Here is a 12525-nt window from a genome sequence, read left to right as displayed (position 1 = left end):
TGATCTGATGAGAGTGATCTTGTACATCTTATCAGGAACCAAGCAACACATATTTCTGTTTCATACATGTTTTCATACATGTTCATACATAATTCTACATGTTGCCGTTTTAAGACTAAGATCAACCTAATCGAGTCCAAGTCAAATCCAAGACCAGGTCTTGTCAATGCCGAGTCAAACCAATTCCAAAGGCAGTTGGACCCAGTCAAGACCAATTCCAGAGAAAATCCAGTCCTTTTCAAGACCATTAGGAAATAATGTCTTTCCAATCCTAAAAAAGTGAAGATGGAGTTAGGATGGACAGAAAGTATCTGTAATACAAGATTCATCTATCTTCTAATGTCTAAAACAAGCAATAATAAAATGGCAACTTTCATTATCAAGAACCAAAGAAGATGTGTATATTCTCAGGGTGAGCGGTTCTCAGCAGTGTTGCCAACTTGGCGACGTTCTCTCTAGATTTAGCAACATTCCAGACCCTCTTAACTACTTTATATCTAAAAAGCAACTAGCGACACATTGATCAGCTTTCAACAGGGGAAAAGCAGATGTTATTTGGCAAATTTTACCTACCTTTTTTTTTAAACATGGCAAGATACTTTCGTTGGAGAATAACACTGGTTCTCAATGGTTACTTACTGCAACCAGACACATTGCTAGAATTGTTGGGCCTTTATAAATTAGAGAGTGTGGTCTAGACCTACTCTATCTGTAACGTGTCTCGAGATAACTACAGCACATACAGGGAGCAGATCAGCCAGGGAGCACTTACAGGGAGCATATCAGACAGGCAGCACATACAGGGAGCAGATCAGACAGGGAACACTTACAGGGAGCAGATCAGACAGGGATCACTACAGGGGTCGATCAGACAGGGGCACATACATGGGCAGATCAGACAGGGAGCACTTACAGGAGCAGATCAGACAGGAGCAAATACGGGAGCAGATTAACAGGGAGCACATACGGGAGCAGATCAGACTGGAGCACATACAGGAGCAGATCACATGGAGCACATACAGGGAGCAATCAGCATGGAGCAAACACAGAGCAGATCACCAGGACCCATACAGGAGACAGATCAGACAGGGAGCACATACAGGGAGCAGATCAGACAGGGAGCACATACATGGGGCAGATCAGACAGGGAGCACTTACAGGGAGCAATCAGACAGGGAGCATAAGGAGCTATCAGACAGGTGAGCACATACAGGGAGCAGATCAGACATGGAGCACATACAGGGGACAGATCAGACATGGAGCACATCCAAGTGGCAGATCAGACATGGAGCAAACACAGGGAGCAGATCAGACAGGGAGCACATACAGGGAGCAGATCAGACAGCGGAGCAGCATTGGAGAGAAAATGCTGAAGTGTAAGTGCAGCATCACAGTTAAACTGCAAAAACAACTGTCCACGTACCGTCCCGGTCAGGACAAGTGGGAGGCGGAGTGCACCGTGTGCAAAGCTGGCACATATGTTTCAGTGCTTGAGATCTCAAAGCTCACATGGACACCGAAAACCTGATCTTATTACACTAAAAAGGTTTTAAGAGATATTAAGTTGAAGCTGACACCGAATAGATCATATACATTATTTCATATTTATTTATTTGAAAAGAGCTATTATATTGTTTGAGGTTTTTACAGATTTTATGTTATTACATAAGTTATTTTTATACCATTGAAGCATAATAAAGCGTGGTCATTAACCTCTGAGAAGCCTGTCTGAATATGTGTCTCGAGGCTGGCTGAGTGTTGTCTTTTTTTGGTGGAAAATATAACCGTAAGCAAGCTTTAAAACACCAATAGACACAGCCAGGGATAACTTGACCAGTTGTCAATATTAGAGCCAGAGACCAAAACAACATGTCCAACATGAGACCAAGACATGTGCTAGACTTTAAAAAAGTAGGAAGACTCCAGCCCTGGTTACAAGGGTTATCTGACTATTTCACAGTTAGTGGAAAAATACATTGTTAACATGTCTACACCCAACTGTAATGAATTTCACACAGTACTTTGGCACTGCAAAACTATAATATAGGCAAATACCATTTCCAGTCAAAATGAGGGCTGTTTGAACATGGCCGCTTATAGGCTACTGTATTTTTTTCCCTCACAGTGTGATCTTTCCCTGTTTGGGTTTAGCTCAAGAGAAGCAACTCACATCAGAACCCCCCCCGATGGAGTCTAGACACCGGTGGGGGTGACGAAGGAGCCCAAAGACCAGACCCAAGGAGGCTCTGGACCGGTCAGCTGGAGCAAAGGACTGCAGGTGGAAGGGGGAGTGGAATGTTGCACGTTTTGCCTGAAAAGACAGCTGAATAGCACAGGGAGAAAATAATTTAAAGCAGGGTTGTGATTCTGTGATTGTCCCTTGCCATTTGTGTATGATTCTGATTTGTTTAGCAGAAAAAGGAACACCTCCAGCTGTTTCCATTTAGGAAGAGAGCATTGATTAAATAAGGTCTTCCTGAAAGACTTTATGCTGAGATACATCCGTTGTGGAAAAAAAAAGGTTAATGATAGGTAACTAATACACGTTTTAACTGACAAAAGCAAATGCAATCTTGCATCCCATTTTCCACACATACACATACACACACAAACACACACACACACACACACACATACCCAGGTCTAAAAAGGATTGAGGGAATGCATGAGTTTCAGGTTCAACAGACCTGTAGAAGAAGACACATCAAAGCAGAACACCTCTGGCCAAAGTAAATTGGGTCCAAGATCAAATGTATAATCAACCTGCAGACCAAAATGATGTGTACAACCTCCTACACTCCAAAAAAGGACTCGTTGGATGAACTCAAATAAATTGTGGGCAGGGTTTCCATCCAATAAATATATGTAGCCCCAACTCAAACTAAGGACATTCATACAAACTAAATGTTAATCTGTTAGCCTAATTCATTGATTTCAATGGATACAACAGATTATCAATGTGTGAGCCGAACTTAATTTTTTCAAATAGATATAATATTATGTCATTGAGTTAGCCTAACAAATTTGTATCAAATTCAGCTGAAACATAATAATTACATTAACTAAATGAAATTGATTTACATTTGTCCAACTCAAATGTGCATAAAATGTGCATAGACAAATCTGGTTGACACGTTTTTATTGAAATAAATTAAGATTTGAAGATCTTTTACTTAGAGCCCCCCCACTCAAATGTGTTTCTTCATCTTCCTCTTGTTGGATGCTTGAGCTTTACTGTGCCGAATGATGTAAAATAGAATGAGCTTCATAGGGGACGTTCACATATTACCACAGCTCACGAAACATAGCTGCGATATTATGGGAACTTCCCCAGTGGGGATCACTGAGGTGCCATCTACATCTGGAGGTTAGAACGCCAAAACAAAGAAAGAGGAAGGGGACGGACATCTGGCCAAAATGAGGGACAACCTGTGCAATTTCCAGGCGGCACCACAGCAATCCCGGAAATGAAACTTCACCAATATAGACTAGTGGAACCCCAGCTGACTAACTCCTGCACATCAGTCTCTGCTTTAGCACACGTCATACCTTGTTAAAGTGAATGAATTCCCCCTTACAGTATGCGCTGGCTTGCATTTTACTCGTCATTCCCCTCTCCTGTACTGTCAGTCATGTTGGAAGAGTTCCAGCGCAAATGAGCCAGAAGGGGTGAATGGGCTGTAGAGTGGCATGCATCGAGGCCCGAGAGCTATATGTCATTTTGCGTGTGTGTGAGAGAGAGAGAGAGAAAGAGAGAGAGAGAGAGCGAGACGAGGGGAATAACCAAGTACAGACAGCTTTGAGAGGATGAAGTGTGTTTTTCTTCCTGTTTCAGTTCTTCTTCAGCAGGATAAATGTTCTTTTTGGAGCGATCAGAGTGCTCATGATTTATTCACTGTGTCCTGAGGCCCATCTGACTCCTGAAGCATATACACTGTGTGAACACATATGCAAAAATGGAAACACACACGTGACCACAGTACACTGTCTCACATTAGCCGTGTTGGAAACCGCTCCCCATTCAATCACTCACTATTCCCTATAAAGTGTTTATTAAAGGTGCTCTACGCGATGTTGGGTGATGTCACTTCTTGTTGATGTTTAAAGTATTGTGAAACAAAACAGGGGATAGCTTCCCCTTCCCTCTTCATCCCGTCCCCCCCACACCCACCACCACCACCCCCCACACCCACCCCCAAATCCTTCTTGCCAGTTATTGGCTGAAAGACTGTTTCTTATGTTTGGTGTTGCAGGTTGGTTTTCCTTGCCGTTTGTGGAGCCTTGGCTGTCTACAGAGGCCACCTTGTTTCACAGTGTGTTCAGGAGAAGTGAGTTGCAGGAGGACATAAAGGCGTGAATAAGTCTTTCGGCAGCTGGGGGTTTAAAACTCAAAGATCATGCCATGGTTGCAGGCCTGGGGAGATGGGATGACAATGGTGCTGTCAATGGTGAGAGTGGGGTTATTGATTTTGCTGAGTGTGGAGCTTTAGAGGAGGAATTCTGTTTTATTGCTTTTGCGTTTGAGGAAGTTGTGTTGCATCCAGGTTTTAATAGCTGACGGACGTGAGTTGATGTGGGACAGGGGAGGATTGTGGGGGGATTTTGTGCTGAGCATAACAGTGGAAGTGCAGGTTGAAGGCAAGGCAAGGCAAGGCAGCTTTATTTGTATAGCACATTTCAGCAACAGGGCAGAGTATCTGACCAAAGGGGAGGATGTAGATAATAAAGAAGAGGGGCCCGAGTACCTAGCCTTGTGGAACGCCTTGAGGAACTGTGGCTGTGGCAGAGGTGTGGTTATGGAGAGAGATGAAGTGGGATCTGTTGGAAAGGTAGTAGCAGAGTCAGCTGAGTGCAGTACCTTTGATACTGAGGTCTTTGAGTCTTGTGAGGATGTTATGGCTCATGGTATCGAAGGCTGCACTCAGGTCGAGGAGAATAAGGATGTTGAGGGAACTGGTGTCAGAAGAGTTTAGGAGGTCATTGAGGACTTTGAGGAGAGCAGTTTCTGTGCTGCGGAGGGGTTTGAAGTGGTTGTTGGCGTGAAGATGGGTTTGGAGTTGTGAGACAACAATAAGTTCCAGATTTTAGACACTACACTAAAGACATTGTTGCATCAGTAGATGTGCCAGTTGTTTGTGTGAAAGACAAGCCGGAAATAAAATACTTTTAATTTGTCTCTGAAACAAACCGAGCACTCGAGAGGAGAAAGGTTATGAAACCATGCTCCATTTGTCCTTTTCAGTTTCCAATTTCAGTTTCAAATTGTTTGTGTATAACTGTATAAGTATAAAAATAGAATAAGGGGGCTTAGGGCTGGAAAGGTTTCCGTTTAACTTCTTCCTACTCTTTTTTGAACATGGAAATCCTTATTTGAGTCATTTATAATAATCTTAATATATGTGTTTGCTAAGGGTTTAGTTCTTTCTTGGTTTTCTAGCTTGCACTGAAATTTATATGTATATCTTTTATTTCAAACATGTTCAAAATAAACATAATCAAATCATTTAAATCATCAAATCTTTATTAATCAAATAGTCAAACAAAGGAGCATGCTGCTGCCATCCAGGAGCACCGTGAAGAAAGACATAAAAAAAAAAAAATGAAAACTTCTTGTCCAATCTTATTTCTCCTCTCACAACCTTTCTCAGCAGCGAAAGCAGAGAAGCTGTCATTGATTCCAAATGTACGATGTCGCTCACTTTTTTCTTTTCCTATCTACTTGTGTCTCTCCCCTTTGTCTCTGATATCTGGTGATGGATCCAAGTATAAATAGATGTAACGGCTGCGTGCGAGAAACAACAGGCGGCGAGAGAAGGGGGACAGACGTGCTAACGTATTTACTGTGCCTTCCACATGAATCTTTAAACTTAAAACATGATGTGTTCATTTTATCCATCCGGCACAGTTTCACATGCAACCTTTTACAGAGTATTTGTTAAATCTCATATTTTGGAGGGGACATTTTTAATACAATAACTACCCATTTATTGTATTAAAAATGTCCTCAGGGGTCCTTGACCTAAAAAAAGGTGAAGGCCCCTGCTCTATGCCGTGTGTGTGAATTTCCGCTACAGCATAACATATGCACATACATGTTCTGCTGCAAGCTGTACATCATACAGCAGCATCTGTACCCCCCCCCCCCCCCCCCCCCCCTGCAACAAATCCCTGTGAACAAAGCATGAAGGACTTCTCCTTGTTCCCCATTTTATCCTTTCGTCCTCCCTCCTGGCTATGGTCTCTCTCCCCCTCTCTCCTCCTATACATCTCTCAACTCCTCTATTTTCCCCATCTGTCTCTCTCTCTCTCTCTCTCTCTCTCCCCCCCCCCATGCCTGTGTCACACACTTTCCTTCGCACATTCTTTACTCTTTTATTCTCCCTCTCCTTCACATAGATTACTGTGTGGCAGCGCGGGGGTCTGGAGCATTGCCTACTCCAGCCATCTTAGGTGAATCAGTTGCCATGGCAATCAAACCCAAATAACCAACAATGGCGTGTAAATTATGGTTATTACTGTATGAATACTGTTCCAAGAAAATGAGTGATGTTACTTTTCTTTGGAGGGATTAAAGAAAGAGAATGTCAGGAGGTGAAGCCGTTTGGACAACATAATTCATAACAGAGTGTTGATTGCAGAAGTGTTGGGCCTTGCAAAGTCCCTCTGCTATTATGGTGCAAATGAAGGGTCCACAAAGAAGCTCGCTGCCCTTGGCTGTGAGGGGGGGACAGGGAAATATGGCGTTAGGTGTACAGAGGTTTTTTTTTTATGAAAGAGCTATACAGTGAAAAGTGTTGCTCATAGGGAAGTGGCACACAACTCTGCCATTCCCGTAAAGTACTACGGAATATTTTTTTAGCTAAGAGCTGGTTTTCCTGACTGAAAACTTGATTTCCCAGTCTACAAACTTCAGGCAACTGTTTACAGCTCTGAAGAACACCCACTGTAATCTACCCAGCACCAAGTCACAGACAGACAAAGGAGCACCTGGTGAACTTTCTGTAGTGGATCATAAGGGTGTCACGATTCTCCTAATCCAGGATTTGATTGGACTTTCAAAAAGGTCACAAATCACTTCAAATTGTTAACCCACAAAAGGCAGAGCCACTGGATGGGAAAAAGGTTCTTTATAACAGTAGTTTGAGTTTCTTAAAGTTCAGAGGTGCACATGCCTGGACCACAAGTTTACAAAGTGTACCTGAATGCACCATGGATCCCCGTTGGAGCACACACCTTTGTTGTTTGTCTCTATAACTCATTCATTAGAATGCAAAATGTTGGAGGATGGATTTCTCAGGAGCTATGATTGAGGATGGAGGAGGGATCTCTGAGGAGGGGCTTCTGAGGAGCTACGAGCAAGAATGGAGGAGGGATCTTTGAGGAGGGTCCTCTGAGGATGTATGAGCGAGGATGGAGGAGGGATCTCTGAGGAGGGTCCTCTGAGGAGCTCTGAGCAAGGATGAAGGAGGGATCTCTGAGGAGGGTCCTCTACGGAGCTATGAGCGAGGATGGAGGAAGGATCTCTGAGGAGCTAGGAGCGAGGATGGAGGAGGGATCTCTGAGGAGGGTCCTCTACGGAGCTATGAGCAAGGATGAAGGAGGTATCTCTGAAGAGCAAAAGGTGAAAACCCGCAGCTGAAAGCCTTTACCGACTCTGCTCACACTCCTTACAAAGTCATGTGATGCTTCAGAGGAAAGGACGTCCCATCCCTCTAAAGAATAATTACCTTCGTGATTCCCTCGTCCTCCGTCTCTACCGTGCGTCATTGGTTGGACGGACTAAGACGCGAGGACGGGGGGCAAGTGGAGGAGTGTAGGAGGCAATTTAGGAACCTGGGATGGACCCTGTGTCTTATATCTGTGTTGTTGTTATCTTTTTCAGACGCACACAAGTAGGAAAGGATGAATACATAATGGTAGAAACACGGACAGCCCAACTTTATAGGGTGATAATATATCAGATGTTGCGTTTGCAGCTTGTGTCCTGCCTCCAAGTGGCCAAAAAAATGTAATTGAAGGTATAAAAATACTATTAAAAAATGCAGATTTGATCTTTTTTATTTAGTTCTAGAAAATGGATACTATTAGTTTAGACACTTTTTATATTATTGCCCTTATATCTTTCCGCCTTTTCATCGGGAATCCATCCTGTTGTTTGCTTATGGTACAAATGAAGTCTCATTATTTTACTGTCTTCAATAATAAAGACAATGCTCAACAGGTAAACAGCACAGTTACAAAATATCTATCTTTTCATTTTAGAGGATGATATGTTTTTTGCCTCCCAGCTACTAATGGACGTTACAGGGCTGCTAATGTACTACGGCAGCTTCCTGTGTGCTGTTCGATAGTCGTCTCCGTCCTCAACTCATATTCTGGCTCTTAAGTCTTTTGAAAAAGGCTTTCATAACATCCATGTTTATGACAGTGGATGTCCTACTCTGACAGTGAACGAGACAGAAGAGGGATGAGAGAAATAACAGGCGTTGGATCAACGAGATGAAGCTTTGACGTTTCCAAACCATCTGTTCCTCTTGCATCCAGCCATTACCAGCGTTAGCATCCACTTGTCAAATTTCTGGCTAATTAGATCCAATGGTGTCTGTGTGAGTGTGTGTGTGTGTGTGTGTCTGTGCGTCTGCATGTGTGTTCATGCTGTTGCCATGGCAATTGTCTTCCTCTATTACCCCACTAACAGAACACAAGCAACTTGCCACCTTTTCATACACCCACGCTAGATTGGCTAATCTGGTGCTAGTTTTTTGCTCAACAGGATGTACAATTTTCCAGGTGCACTGTCAAAAACCTGATACACATGTGCTGGAAAATACATTTTAAGCAGTTGCACAGTGACTAAGTTTACATGCACATAATATTCCAGTTTTCCCCTTATTCCAAAAAAGATGACATTTCGACTAAGCTGTTTCCATGGCTAATGAAAGAGAGTATTCCACTAATATTCCTATTTTCATGTGGACATGCAAAACGCGTACCAGCGGTGGAGGACTCGTTGGAACACAGCGTCCCTCTTTCGTTCCAACCATTTTTTGTAGAAAAATTTGTTGTAGCGATGTGTGCACATATCCAAAAACCTGTTGATATCCAAGTCTAGTGTTATGTTTGTGTACAGAAACCATAGAAACACATTGAGCTGACCATAAACACGTAAAAACCCTGACTGGGATGCATATTCTGAACGTGCTGTATACATGTCTAAAGAATGCCTCTAAAACCTGAACAATACCGTAATATCTAACAATCGGAAAATGCTCATATTCAGAAAAAAACCTTATTCAGAATATCAAACTGAAATATTGTTTACATGACCTGTGTCAAATTTTGAATATTGTCATATCGGGAATATTGGTGTGCATGTAAACACATTAAAGGATTCCATTCAATTTAGCAACTTTATTAATCCCACAGTGGCTATATTAGTCAAAAACAGCTACAGACAATGCACAGACATACTGCACATAAGAGAACAGAAGCCTACATATAGGGCTACACCCTAGAGAGTAGATACATAATAATCAAAAACTAGATTTGTATCCATTTAAGAGTTGAATTGCAGAAAGGATCAACGACTTAGAGTGGCTACTAGTTTTAAAAGCAGGTAAAATATAAAGACATCTTAATGGCATCCGAGATAATTCACTCAGAAGAACATTAACTGAAGAAGACCAATGCTTGTTGCATTACGTAAGATTTGTTGACTCCAAAAAAAATGTAATCTCTTTGCTTCACACCAACAGCTTTAGAGCAGGTGAAGTTTGCACCATGATGGAGGAGGTGGAAACAACAAATGACCATTACTCTCCTTAAATACTTCTAAAAATCTGTACTTTTTCTTCAAGGTAACTATATTTTGTTTGAAGTATTGAACTTCGCTACATTTTAAAACATCCATTACCAAGTGGGAAAAAAAAACCTGCGCTAGAAGCATGAGGTAGCGTTTAGTGAAATAATACTTTATCACTTCATAGGTATGTGAAAAGAAGTTTTACCAGTTTAGTAAAAAGGCTTTGCTCAAATTAACCATATTAACCAAAAAGTCATCTCTAATGTTGGTGGACACCAGCGAGAGACAGGGTTACCATTTTATTTGTATTAAGGTAAGGTGTAACACGGTTTGAAAAAGTCCCAGTGTCAAAAGCACTAAAATGTTCCATATGTACAGTATGTATGAGACGTAAAGGATAGAAAGTGCAGTCTAGAAATCCCTCTACCTGCCAGTGTGCAGTGTGTTCAAAAATCAAATACATTGACTGGGAGCTGTGGATCATGGGTAGAGCGGTCCCCTGCCCATTGAAAAGTTGCTGGTTTGATTCCTGGTCCTGCTGTCCCATGTTGAAGTGTCCCCGAGCAAGACAATGCTGCAGTGAATGAAGCATGAGCAGGTGGCATCTTGCGCAGCAGTGTGTGAATGGTTCCTGTACTGTGTAAATGAGCTTTGAGTAGTTGTTAAGACTAGAAAAGCTCCATATAAAAACAGTCCTTTTACATTGTGTTCCATGAAAAAAAAACGTTTTTTAAACCGAATACTTCAAAATATATTTTGACGCTGTAATTGCAATACCTTATGTATCATGCCGTCAGAATCTCATACCAGCCCATGCCTACTTGTAAAAAAGTTCAGCAAAGTAACAGCACTTTTACTTACGTAGAGTATTTTTGGGCTCTTTCTGCTCATCTGTTTCACAAAGTCGTTTTTGCTCCAAAGTCAATCGGAGATATTATTTTGGCGAAGCACAGACGATCCTTTCTGACTTTGATGAGAGGCTGAGATGCTAATGTGGAACGAAGCAGAACAATGGTCAAAGCAGACGTTGTGAGTAGACTTCTCCACTTATTTTCAGTGGGAGAAAATGAGAGGGCTGTGTAGCTTGGGGAAGTGCAGCAGCCTGGGAGGGAGGGGCCTCGTGGGAAGGTTTAAGCTGCTGTCAGTCAACGTCACTCTCTGCTATTTAGATTCCAATTACACTTGGTTGCTCGGTCTGAGCCCTCATCTGTCTTTCTCTCTCTGCTCTGTCTCTGTCTCTGTCTGTCTGCCTCTTAAAACCCTCACACAATCTCCCTCTCTGTGTCCAACAAGACTATGTATGTGCTCCGTCTTTTCCTTTCTTTATTCATCTGTAACCTCCCTCTGTGTCAGTCAGTATTACCGTCTCCTGGATTCCCTACCCAACTCACTGCTGTATTCACTGCTGCTCTGATCCTCTTCTTTTTATATTAGCTTACATGGTGAGGGTGCAGAAGTTTTTTTCCCCGACAGATTTTCAAATGTCAGAAAAGTGAAATTGGTGGTTACCATGCTGAAAAGAGTAGTCTTGTTGCCATTGGTTATTTGCCCTAACTCACAGAAGAGCTGACAGCCCGATTCTTAGATGCATGGACATCTGGCTGATGCATGGAGGAATGGATTAGAGTTCTGATGCCCAGTTTGAACCTGAGTGGGCTAGTACAGACTAGAAGGGGAACAGTTTTTCGTGAGTCCCTCTTTTCACGGTATATCAGAGGTGGTGGCGCAGTATGGGAGTCAATTTCACTGATCAACGTGATAGGGACGGAATAGAGCATAGATATCAACAGGACCAGGCGGGACTGAGCTGGAGATTTAATTAAAAATTAGTGCTAGGCTAGAAGGTAAGATAAAAACTGTCTTCAGACTCAAATATGTTAGAATCGCTGCGCTCCGCATAGGTTAGGCCTACTACATAGTCTACCTAGGTCACAGGTTTGGCCTACTACGTAGTCTACCTGGGTCATAGGTTAGGCCTACTACGTAGTCTACCTGGGTCATAGGTTAGCCCTACTACATAGTCTACCTGGGCCATAGGTTAGGCCTACTACATAGTCTACCTGGGTCATAGGTTAGGCCTACTACGTAGTCTACCTGGGTCATAGGTTAGGCCTACTACATGGTCTACCCTGGGGTCATAGGTTTGGCTACAATGTAGTCTACCTGGGTCATAGGTTAGGCCTACTACATAGTCTACCTGGGTCATAGGTTAGGCCTACTACGTAGTCTACCTGGGTCATAGGTTAGGCCTACTACATAGTCTACACTGGGTCATAGGTTAGGCCTACTACGTAGTTTACCTGGGTCATAGGTTAGGCCTACTACATGGTCTACCCTGGGTCATAGGTTTGGCCTACAACGTAGTCTACCTGGGTCATAGGTTAGGCCTACTACATAGTCTACCCTGGGTCATAGGTTAGGCCTACTACGTAGTCTACCTGGGTCATGGGTTAGACCTACTATGTAGTCTACCTGGGTCATAGGTTAGGCCTACCACGTAGTCTACCCTGGGTCATAGGTTAGGCCTACTACGTAGTCTACCTGTCACCGCGTACTGTGTTGCCCTGCCGGTTTTCCCTCGGGTCCAGTTCAAAATCCTTTTGGTAGTTTATAAATCACTAAACGGTGTAGGGGCCAAAATACATTTCTGATCTAGTACTACACTGAACCACCCAGACCTCTCAGGTTGTCGGCAAACATTCTGGTAAGTTGCTGCACAATAG

General features: G+C 42.8%; 1 long non-coding RNA gene across 1 annotated transcript in view; it reads left to right on the top strand.

Moving 5' to 3' along the window:
* LOC116698099 (uncharacterized) overlaps window positions 1-9000 on the top strand; it is a 16223-nt gene extending 7223 nt beyond the window's left edge. The window contains exon 3 of the long non-coding RNA XR_004334115.1: window positions 8882-9000. This is a non-coding gene — a long non-coding RNA (uncharacterized LOC116698099). The remainder of the gene's footprint in view (window positions 1-8881) is intronic.
* Window positions 9001-12525: the final 3525 nt, after the last annotated feature.

Source organism: Etheostoma spectabile, chromosome 11, assembly GCF_008692095.1.
Source record: "Etheostoma spectabile isolate EspeVRDwgs_2016 chromosome 11, UIUC_Espe_1.0, whole genome shotgun sequence".
NCBI lineage: Eukaryota > Metazoa > Chordata > Actinopteri > Perciformes > Percidae > Etheostoma > Etheostoma spectabile.
Note: the sequence above shows the minus strand (reverse complement) of the source record. Positions and strands in the feature narration are given on the sequence as shown.